Raw genomic sequence first — 9256 nt, 5'->3', positions numbered from 1 at the left:
CTGTTATTTCAAGAACTGTCTAGTTTCTGCGACTGGGACTTATTGATAATGGGTGATTTCAATTTTTCTGACATTGATTGGATGACCTGAGGTGCGCAGACATTTGCCCACAAGACAGTTGCCCACAAGACAATTGCCCACACCCTTAACCAGAAAAGAGACATTTGCCCACAACTATTTTTATAAAGTAATTTTAACAAGGGCCAGTTCACTTTCAATTTTTTATTGATATTATAACATACAATAATACAAAATATGTACAATTATATACAACAAACAATATTTACAATATTTACAAGTGCACCAGGAAGGACATTATTTACAAGATAACTAGAGAATTTATCCCAGACGAATGCAGTGACCAACTGCTTGAAGGAAGTCTGTGAGGGTCCGGCGCTCTGCCACAAAGTCTTGGCAGAGTGACTGAAGTTATTTCTGGTGCTGCTGGTGGTCTCTACGTTGGCGCTTCTTGATGGGACGCCCCCTGGCGTACTGCAGGAGGTTGGTGCTGACAAGCGCGTAGTCCCTGCGGAGCCCATCCACAGCAGTCCAGAAGGAGGGATGGTGGTGGCCAACCAGCTGGGCGAAGGAAGTGTTCCACCCCTCACAGATGTTGTTGGTCCGGTCGCGTCCTTCCAGGGTGACTTTATGGACGTTCCACACAGGAACGGCGAACCGGGGTGGGATGTTGCGGACACGCAAGGGTGGTAGAGGACCTCCAGGCTGAATTGGCCCTTCCTGCATACGCCGGAAGGAGCCGGTGACGTAGACAGAGTCGAAGTACTCCAGGAGGGGCTCCATCCCTGCAGGGGTGTGATCCCGTAGATACACCATGCCCTGTTGCACCTGGTCTTCGGGAAGGAAGGCGAGGCCATCAAGCATCCCACAGAAGTGCTTGACCTCCTCGTTGTTGCGGTAGTCTTCTGTCTTCCCCAACTCCTGTATCTTCCTCCAGGTGCTCTGGGTGAGGTGGTAGAAGCAGAAGCAGAAAAATAGCTCACTAAGCCTTTGTTTTTATTGCTCACATGCTTTGTGCATGTATAAGTATACTATATAAGTATACTGATGGAATACTAAAATGTTGGAAAAAAGAACTGTTGTGGGCAAATGTCTCTTTTCTGGTTAGGGGTGTGGGCAACTGTCTTGTGGGCATTTGTCTTGTGGGCAAGTGTCTTGTTGGCAATTGTCGTGGAATCGACCCTTGAGCATGGCCATATAAGCAGTCGCTTGATATATTTTCTCGACGGCAGTTATTTAGTTCAGCATGTAAAAGAACCCACAAAACATGAAAACTTACTCGATCTATTGATCACTAGCCGCGATGTAGAAGTCGGTGAAACTATTGCAAATAATAATCACAACTTTGATTCAAACTGCTAAAAAAAATATAGGAATAGATACTTGTGTTTCTAAAATACCCGATTTCAGAAAAAACTCAGTTCATAGGACTATGTCAGGAGCTTCAGCTTACAGATTGGGAGGCAAAATCAAGCGAAAGACCTGTAGATCAGATGTGGGAAATGTTTCAAAATACGCTTACTATGATGATTCATACTTACATCTCATTTAAGGACAAACGCCCCCAAATCAGGCTCGCCCAAAATGGCTAGACAAAGAAACTAATATATATATATATATATATATATACATATATATACATATATATATATATATATATATATATAGAGAGAGAGAGAGAGAGAGAGAGAGAGAAAGACAATAAAAAAGAAGACGACAATATGAAATGAATTTTGCTGATGAATCCAAAGCGAATCCCAAAGAATTCTATAGTTACATTAGAGATAAAAAGGTTGCTAGGAATCACATTGGCCCAGTATTATCTGCTGACAGTTAACTTGAATATTCAAATGAAGGAATACGTGATGTTCTAAACAACTACTTCACCTCAGTATTCGTAAGCGAAACACCTCAAAGTGAACTCAAAGTTAATAAAACACCAGGGTCTGACGATTGGCATCCAAGAATCTTAAAGGAAATGAAAAATGAGATTGTTTTTCCATTAGAAACTATTTTCAAGAAATCGATCATATCCGGAGATGTCCCAAGAGAATGGAAGCTAGCTAACGTTACTCCCACATTCAAAGAAAATTACAAAAAGAAACCAAGTAACTACAAACCTATAAGCTTGATTCAATCGTAGGAAAAATTATGGAATCTATCACCAGAGATGCTATCGAACATTATTTAGAAAGTAACTGTTTGATAAATGATAGCCAGTATGGATTCAGATGGAAGCGTTCTTGCGTGACTAACACACAGGGGTAAAAATAACAGTAAGTACGATTACAAGTTATTTGGAAATTCGTTAACAAAAGTGGATAGTAAAAAGGATCTTGGGATAATTATCAGTAACAATCTCAAATCATCTAAGCAGTATATTTCAGCCTCTGAGAAAGCAAATAATATTTTATGACTGATTGCGCGATCTTTTGACTTCAAAGTCCATCTCTCATTAAGAAGCTATATAAATCGTTTGTTCATCCACATTTGGAATATGCTGTTTCCGTATGGTCACCGAATCTCATGAAAGACATTGACAGTTTGGAAAAAGTACGACGGCGAGCCACAAAACAGATTCCAAATATCAAAAATATATCATACGAAAATCAACTAAAAATATGAATCTGTTTTCCCTAAAAAAAGCGTAGACTCAGAGGTGACTTAATACAGATTTTTAAGATTCTAAAGGAAATTGACAACATCAAAAGTGACAAAATTTTCACACTGAATGAGAATCAAACAAGAAACAATAGTCTATCTCAAACTGTCAGGAAATAGATTTAACTTGGAAGTGGGTAGAAACAAGTTCGCTAACCGTGTAGTTAATTAATGGAATAAATTTTCTGTAGAGGTAGTGCAATGTAGTTCAGTTCGGAGCTTTAAGAATGATCTAGATAAACACCTGAGTAAGATGCTGTAACGACTGTCATTATTTCATATTATTTGTTTATATGTTTTGTTATAATTTGTCTGTTTACAAAGGTTTACAAAGGCGGAGCATGCCGACAGGAGACCTTTTGGTCTATCTAGATCGGATGCGAAAAATCATAATAATGATAAATAATTAAATTAATACATAAATGAATAAATAAAAACTATAACAATGTAAATAATAAATACTCTTACTCTTACTCCGCTCGTCTTCGGGCCACTTGGTGATCCATAACCGCTTTTGAAACGTCTCGCCATGTCTTTCTGTCCTGTGCCACTTCCTTCCATTCTCTTGGGTCTATTCTGCATATCTTCACATCGTCTTCAGCTCATCTCCTCCAGTCTTTTCTAGGTCGTCCAAGTTGTCGTCTTCCACGCACTCCACTATTGAGCACTTTCTTTGGCCATCTATCTTCTTGCAACCTTTTGACATGTCCTGCTCATTTCAATATTTTTAATCTTATTAATTTTTAATATGGGGTTGTTTTGTTTGTTCTCGAATTTCCCAGTTATGTTTTATTCTCCATTCTTGCCTTTGGTTGTCATACACGAATCCTAAAATTCTCCGTAAAATCTCATTTTCAAGAACTTCAAACTTCTTCTCCATAGCTTTCGTAAGGGCACATGTTTCGCAGCCGTACAATATGACTGGTCTCATTATTGTAGTAACATCGATTTCCTGCTCCGATTCTGGCTTCCACTTCCTGTTTCATTCTTCCGTCACTGGTCACCTTTACTCCTAAGTATTTAAAATCTTTAACACTCTCTATGATAATAAATAATAAATAAAAAACATAAATAAATGCATAGGTACAGTTAAGTAACAAACAAACAGGTAAATAGCAAATAATAAAAAATTGACATATCATTAATAATATAATAAGGGAGAATCAAACAAATAATGATAAACAAGCAGACAAATGATAACAAAACAAATAATATAAAATGAATTATATTACAGCATCTTGGTTAAGTGTTTATCTAAATGATTCTTAAAGCTTCGAACTGAACTACATTGCATTGCCTCTGCAGGAAGTTTATTCCATTCATTAACTACACGGTTGGAGAAGTTGTTTCTGCCCACTTCCAAATTAAATCTATTTCCGGACAGTTTGAGACCACTGTTTTTTGTCTTATTAACATTCAGTGTATAAATTTTGTCACTTTTGATGTTGTCAATTCCCTTTAGAATCTCAAAGACATGTATCAAGTCATCTTGGAGTCTACGTTTTTTTTTTTTTTTTAAGAAAACAGATTCCCATTTTAGTCGATTTTCGTAGGATTTGTTTTTGATATTTGGAATCAGTTTTGTGGCTCGCCGTTGTACTTTTTTCAGTCTGTCAATGTCTTTAATGAGATTCGGTGACCATACGGAAACAGCATATTCCAAATGTGGACGAACTAACGATTTATATAGCTTGTTAATGAATGATGGACTTTTGAAGTCAAAAGATCACGCAATCGGTCCTAGAATCTTATTTGCTTTCTCAGAGGCTAAAATGCACTGCTTAGATGATTTAAGATCGATACCGACAATTACGCCGTGATCCTTTTCACTATTCATTTTTGTTAACGAATTTCCAAATAACTTGTAATCGTACTTACTGTTGTTTTTACCTATGTGCATTGCCTTGCATTTATTTGTATTAAATTTCATTGGCCACTTTTCAGACCATTGCTGTAATTTATCCAAATCTTCTTGAATACCTAATTGGTTTAAGTGATCATTTGCCACCATTCCGCACAGTTTTGTACCATCAGCAAATTTGGAAACAGTAGATTTTAGTCTGTGGTCTATATCATTCATAAATACTATGAATACTGTGAAAGTGACCCGAGAACAGAACCCTGAGAAACTCCACTTGTAACATTTTTCCATCTAGAAGTTTTTCCATTTAAAACAATTCCCTGTATTCGATCATTCAACCAATTACTAGTCCAACTTGATAGGCTACCATTTATTCCATGTGAAGCTAATTTAGTAAGTAGTTTTTTGTAGGGTACGGTATCAAAAGCTTTTGCAAAGTCTATATATATTCAATCTATATTGTTTCTTTTGTCATAATTCGAGATAACTGTGTTGTAGAATTCGAGCAAGTTAGTCACGCAAGAACGTTTCCGTCTGAAACCATGCTGGTTATCATTTATCAAACAGTTACTTTCTAAATGATGTTCGATAGCATCTCTAATGATATGATAGTTTCCATAATTTTTCCTACGATTGAAGTTAAACTTTTAGGCCTGTAGTTATTTGGATTCTTTTTGTCACGTTTTTGAATATGGGAATAACGTTAGCTAGCTTCCATTTTCTTGGGACATCTTCGGATATGATGGATTTCTTGGAAATAGTTTCTAATGGAACAACAATCTTATTTTTCATTTAATTTAAGCTTCTTGGAGTCCAACCGTCAGACCCTGGTGTTTTATTAACTTAGAGTTATTCTATACACCTTTTAATTTTTTCCTTTGTTATATTTACCGTAGTAAGTTTACCCTAGACTTTTCGTAGGTTTCAGTTTGGAGTTCACTTTGAGGTGTTTCGTTTACGAATACCGAGCTAGAATAATTGTTTGAAATAATACATATTCCTTCATTTGAATATTCAAGTTGACCATCAGTAGATAATAATGGACTAATTTGATTCCTAAAAACCTTTTTATCTCTAATGTACATATAGAATTCTTTGGAATTGTCTTTGGATTTATCAGCGATATTCATTTCGTACTGTCGTTTTAATTTCTATTGTCTTTTTTAAATCTCTGTATCAATACATAATTTTGATAGTCATTAGGTGCACCCGACACTTGTATTTCTTATTTATTATTTACATGTTTGTTTATTATTTAACTATACTTATGCATATATTTATTTATTTTATTCATTATTGTTTGTATTATTGAGAATGAAGAATAGGTGGAGAAAGAGGAAAAGGGCAGAAGGTAGGGAGGTACTTAGAGTGAACTGCTTAAATGAGAAAGAAAAGGAGAATTGAGTATAAGAAGAAGCTGAGAGAGGAGTGGGAGGGAGTGAAGGATAAAGTAGAACTAGGAGTGGAGGAGGAATGGGGATGGTTCAAGGAGGGAGTCATAAGGTGTACAAAGATGGTGTGTGGAACAACGAGGGCGGGAGAAAATAGAAAGAAGGGTAGTGAGTGGTGGGATGAGGAAGCAAAAAAATGTGTAGAAGAGAAGAAGCAGGCATTCAAAGATTGGCTACAAATTAGGACGAGGGAATCGTATGAGAGGTACAAACTAAAGAAAAGGGAAGTTAAGCATAAGATAAAGTAAGCAAAGAGGAGAGCAGATGTGAAATGGGGTAAGAGTATGACAGAGTTTTTTGAAAGTAATAAAAAGATGTTTTGGAAAGAAATCAAAAGAGGAAGATGAGGCGAATCAAGTAGAGAAGAAAAGGTAAAAGGTGCAGATGGAGAGATGATAATGGTAGAGAAGGCAGTGAGAGGAAGGTGGGCAGAGTATTTTAGGGAGTTGCTAAATGTGAAGGAGGATAGGGAGGGAAAGGTAGTTGCAGTGGGAAGCGCTAAGAAAATGAGGGTGATGTGTGAGGAAAATGGAGGAGAAATAGGGAAAGATGAAGGGAAAGCAGCTGTTAAGATGATGAGAGCAGGTAAAGCACTTGGGTTAGATGGATGCCATGCAGAATGTCTGAAGAAAGGAGGTACAGTTATGGTGGACTGGCTGGTGAGGTTATTTAATGTTTGTTTAAGAGAGGGTAGAGTGCCGGGGGACTGGAGGAGTGCCTGTATAGGTCCGCTTTATAAGGGAAAGGGGGATAAGTGTGAGTGTAGTAGTTTCAGAGGGATCAGGTTGTTGAGTGTAGTTGGGAAGGCTTATGGGAGGGTCTTGATTAAGAGGATTAGGAGAGGAACAGAGGGAGTAATTGGTGAGGAACAGTGTAATTTTAGGACAGGTAGGGGTTGTGTAGATCAGATTTTTATGGTAAGACAGATATGTGAGAAAGCTATAGGAAAAGGTAAGGATTTTTGGGGGGGCTTTTATGGATCTGGAAAAGGCTTACGACAGGTTAGACAGGAAGGCACTGTGGGAGGTACTGCAGATATATGGGATAGGAGGAAAGCTGTTAAGAGTAGTCAAGAGTTTTTACGAGAGTAGTAGAGCTTGTGTTAGGATTCGAAATGGAGAGAGTGAATGGTCTGAGGTAAAGATGGGACTTCGTCAGGGATGTGTTGTGTCACCTTGGCTATTTAATCTGTACGTGGATGGGGTGGTGCGAGAGGTAAATGCAAGGGCAGTGGGTCAGGGGTTGGAGATGATGGTTAAAGAAAATGGAGAAAAGTGGGAAATAAAGCCGGTTGTTGTTTGCTGACGACACTGCGCTTGTAGGAGAATCAGAGGAGGGATTGAGGAAGTTAGTGACAGAGTTTGAGAAGGTGCGTGAAAGAAGGAAGCTGAAGATAGATGTGGGCAAAAGTAAGGTGATGAAATGTACAAGGGGAGAGAGTAACAGCAGGCTGGAAGTGAGCATTAAGCGTGAGAAACTGGAGGAAGTGGATAGTTTTAGATTCTTGGGTGCGAATGTGGCAGGAAAGGGAGGAGTGGGGGTGGAAGTAGAATGCAGATTGAGAGAAGCGAGTAAATACCTTGGTGGATTAAAAAGTGTAATGAGAAATAGACATCTGGGAATGGATGCTAAGAGGAGGTTATATGAAGGAGTGATTGTGGCAACAGCACTGTACGGGGTAGAAACATGGTACATAAGAGAGGAAGAGAGAAGGAGTTTGAATGTGTTTGAGATGAAATGTCTGAGAAGTATGATGGGGGTTACTAGGCTAGATAGAGTGAGAAATGAGGAAGTGAGGAGGAGAACAGGGGTGGAAAAGGAGCTGAGAGATAGGGTTGATGAAAGAGTATTAGGTTGGTTTGGACACATGGAAAGAATGAGTGAAGAAAGATTAGTAAAAGAGGTGTGGAAGGCAGAGGTGGAAGGAGTGAATATGAGGGGGCGTCCTAGGATGAAATGAATGGATGGGGTAAAAGGGGCATTACAAAAGAGAGGAATGTTTGTTTAGGGAGGACGGTAGAGGACAGAAGATAGGGGTGAATGGAGAATGGTTGTGTATGGATGATGCTGTGATTCATGAGGGGTAGTGGGTGGGGGATGGGGGGTGAGGAAGTATGTATGAGAAAAAAAAACTGATGCAGTCCAAAGGGATTTCTCCCCGTCATCTCCTTTTCTGCATGAGGGGACGGAGAGTGGGGGTCGCCGAATTTATCAAGCGGCCTTGCTGTGGATGTGCTGTGTCTTGTAACGCTGCTTCTGACCCAGGGCAGTGGAGAGGATGCAGGGATGACCCGTCATCCAGGAGGTGCCAAGATGCGAGGGAGGGAGGAGGGTGGAAGGGAGTGGAATATATAGGAAATGGAATGGGTGGGAGTGGTTTCTATGCCTTTTTCTTTTTGGCTAACCCCCGTGTAGGTGGAAAAAGCCTTTGGTATATGTGTGTATGTATCTAAGTTTCGTGCAAACTTCTATCTTATCCATCCACCCTTATAATCTTGCTTACATCCAGTCTTATATAAGCTTTTCATCGGAACGTACCATCTATCTATAATCTCAATACGTTCCACTTTATTGTTACGGGCTTGCTCCCGAACTGGAACTCGACTTATCCCTAGACTCGAAATTAGTTTCATACTTTCCATCAACTCAGGCCAAACCTAGCAAGCTAATGGTAATTGGGGGCCTGCTAAGGGATGGTAATTCATATTTACGTGAAATAAATTAGCGACCCGTAGGTAATATAGTCTGCTAACCACTTACGCTAATTATCAGTAACACGTGTGTTTGTCATTTTGTTCATTACTCCCATACACTCACTGTCACTGAACTATTTATACATGTTCTATTTATGTTTAAAATACTAATATTAAGTTAGGTTAGATGATAGGATGTAAATTTATACATGTTCTATTTGTGTTTAAGATACCAATATTACGTTAGGTTAGATGATAAGATGTAAAACATTAAGGTGTCGATTATTCGAAGTGTGTGAGTCCCTGACATTCATATGTCCGACATTTCCAATCGGTTCCAAAGGAGAACTTCTAATTATCAAGTTCGCAGTAACTCGCTCAAATGATTTTCCGGTATTCAACTACCAATCCCTCCCGAGTTAACTAGCGACCTTCCAAACTACCCACTTACTGTAGCTTTACGTCGAACCATTGTTATGACCCCGTTATAGTGATCTTTCCCTCTATATCTGTGCTTAGGAGATTCATACTATCCGCCCACAGCTTCTAAAGTTCACTATACCTGCACAGTA

The sequence above is a fragment of the Oratosquilla oratoria genome, chromosome 2, assembly GCF_046742065.1.
Source record: "Oratosquilla oratoria isolate Oo_2021 chromosome 2, ASM4674206v1, whole genome shotgun sequence".
Lineage (NCBI taxonomy): Eukaryota > Metazoa > Arthropoda > Malacostraca > Stomatopoda > Squillidae > Oratosquilla > Oratosquilla oratoria.
This window is presented reverse-complemented; position numbering follows the sequence as displayed.